Consider the following 3174-nt stretch of genomic DNA (forward strand, 5'->3'; position numbering starts at 1 on the left):
TAACATGTTGGAATGCTGCCTCCAGACGAAAGTGAGGACCGCAGATGCTGGAGATCAGAGCTGAAAATGTGTTGCTGGAAAAGCGCAGCAGGTCAGGCAGCATCCAAGGAGCAGGAAAATCGACGTTTCAGGCATGAGCCCTTCTTCAGGAATGAGGAGAGTGTGCCAAGTGGCCTAATATAAAAGGTAGGGAGGAGGGACTTGGGCGAGGGGCGTTGGAAATGCAATAGGTGGAAGGAGGTTAAGGTGAGGATGATAGGCCGGAGTGGTGGTAGGGATTGAGGCGGAGAGGTAAGGAAGAAGATTGCAGGTTAGGACGGTCGTGCTGAGTTCGAGGGTTGGGACAAGGTGGGGGGAGGGGAAATGAGGAAACTGAGAAATCTGAGTTAATCCCTTGTGGTTGGAGGGTTCCTAGGCGGAAGATGAGGCACTCTTCCTCCAGCTGTCATGTTGCTATGGTCTGGCGATGGAGGAGGCCAAGGACCTGCATGTCCTTGGTGGAGTGGGAGGGGGAGTTGAAGTGTTGAGCCACGGGGTGGTTGGGTTGGTTGGCCTGGGTGTCCCAGAGGTGTTCTCTGAAACGTTCCGCAAGTAGGCGGCCTGTCTCCCCAATATAGAGGAGGCCACATCGGGTGCAGCGGATGCAATAAATGATGTGTGTGGAGGTGCAGGTGAATTTGTGGCGGATATGGAAGGATCCCTTGGGGCCTTGGAGGGAAGTAAGGGGGGAGGCGTAGGCGCAAGTTTTGCATTTTCTGCAGTTGCAGGGGAAGGTGCCGGGAGTGGAGGTTGGGTTGGTGGGGGGTGTGGACCTGACAAGGGAGTCACGGAGGGAGTGGCCTTTTCGGAACCCTGATAGGGGAGGGGAGGGAAATATATCCCTGGTGGTGGGGTCCGTTTGGAGGTGGCAGAAATGACAGCGGATGATACACTGTATATGGAGGTTGGTGGGGTGGTAGGTGAGGACCAGTGGGGTTCTGTCCTGGTGGCGATTGGAGGGGCGGGGCTCAAGGGCGGAGGCGCGGGAAGTGGAGGAGATGCGGTGGAGGGCATCTTCGATCACATTTGGGGGGAAATTGCGGTCTTTGAAGAAGGAGGCCATCTGTGTTGTTCGATATTGGAACTGGTCCTTCTGGGAGCAGATGCGGCAGAGACGAAGGAACTGGTAATATGGGATGGCGTTTTTACAGGGGGCAGGGTGGGAGGAGGTGTAGTCTAGGTAGCTGTGAGAGTCGGTTGGTTTATAGTAAATGTCCGTGTTGATTCGGTCGCCCGAGATAGAAATGGAAAGGTCTAGGATGGGGAGGGAGGAGTCTGAGACGGTCCAGGTAAATTTGAGGTCGGGGTGGAAGGTGTTGGTAAAGTGGATCGCCTCCATGATCACTAGGAAGACCATCGCCGACAGATTTGCGGCCTCCGCGGGGTCCACGGCTATTGGGAACAACACTGTTTCTGCCATCGCCACAGCCACTTCCGCCCCCGGGTTGTCGTCGCAGCCACTTCCGCCCCCAGTGACATCACTCACCTGCACAACGACCACGCTGCATGCGTCTCCACCCCACACCAATCTCCGCCTCCACTCCGATCTCCGTCACCACGCCTAACCCCGCCCCCATGCTGATCTCCATTCGCACACCTAACCCCGCCCCCACGCCGAACCGCACCCCCGCCCCGATCTCCCTCCCCGCCCCAATTCCCGCCCCCACGCCTAACCCCACCCCCACTCCCAGCTACAGCCCCACACCAGGTCCTAGCTCCCAGCCCTGCCGTGTTTTCACCATCCCTCCAGAACTATCCCTCTCTGAGGATGAAAGATCAGTCCTCAGCAGAGGCCTCACCTTCATTCCCCTACGCTCTCGGATTAATGAGTTCAACACGCGGCGTGACATCGAACAATTCTTCCGCCGCCTTCGCTTCCCGCCTACTTCTCCAACCAGGATTCTCGCCCACCCTCTGATGACCCCTTCTCCTGCCTCCAACACACCCCACCCACCTGGACACCCCGTGCTGGCCTCTTACCTGCCCTCAATCTCTTCATAGCCAACTGCTGCCGTGACATTAACCGCCTCAACCTGTCCATCCCTCTCACCCACTCCAACCTCTCACCCTTGGAACGTGCAGCCCTCCAGTCCCACCGCTCCCACCCAAACCTCACTATCAAACCGGCAGACATGGGAGGCGCGGTAGTAGTTTGGCACACCGACCTTTACACCGCTGAGGCTAAACGCCAGCTCGCGGACACCTCTTCCTACTGCCCCCTTGAACATGACCCCACCTCCCACCACCAAACTATCATCTCCCAGACCTTCCATAACCTCATCACCTCAGGGGATCTCCCATCCACCGCCTCCAACCTCATAGTCCCACAACCCCGCACCGCCCGTTTCTACCTCCTGCCCAAAATACACAAACTTGACTGCCCTGGCTGACCCATTGTCTCAGCCTGCTCCTGCCCCACTGAACTCATCTCTGCATACCTCGACACTGTCCTGTCCCCCTTAGTCCAAGAACTCCCCACCTACGTTCAGGACACCACCCACTCCACCTCCTCCATGATTTTCGCTTCCCCGGTCCCCAACGCCTTATCTTCACCATGGACATCCAGTCCCTGTACACCTCCATCCCCCATCACGAGGACCCAAAGCCCACCGCTTCTTCCTTTCCCGCCGTACCAACCAGTACCCTTCCACTGACACCCTCCTTCGACTGACTGAACTGGTCCTCACTCTGAACAACTTCTCTTTCCAATCCTCCCACTTCCTGCAAACCAAAGGAGTAGCCATAGGCACCCACATGGGCCCCAGCTATGCCTGCCTCTTCGTAGGATATGTGGAACAGTCCATCTTCCGCAGCTACACTGGCACCACCCCCACCTTTTCCTCCACTACATCAATGACTGTATCAGCGCTGCCTCGTGCTCCCACGAGGAGGTTGAATAGTTCATCCACTTTACCAATACCTTCCAGCCCAACCTCAAATTTACCTGGACCGTCTCAGACTCCTCATTCCCCTTTCTAGACCTCTCCATTTCTATCTCGGGCGACCAAATCAACACGGACATTTACTATAAACCGACCGACTCCCACAGCTACCTAGACTACACCTCCTCCCACCCTGCCCCCTGTAAAAATGCCATCCCATAGTCCCAATTCCTTCGTTTCCACCGCATCTGCT

Source organism: Chiloscyllium plagiosum, unplaced genomic scaffold (assembly GCF_037043375.1).
Source record: "Chiloscyllium plagiosum isolate Xiang-an unplaced genomic scaffold, Cpla_swu_hap1 HiC_scaffold_12, whole genome shotgun sequence".
Lineage (NCBI taxonomy): Eukaryota > Metazoa > Chordata > Chondrichthyes > Orectolobiformes > Hemiscylliidae > Chiloscyllium > Chiloscyllium plagiosum.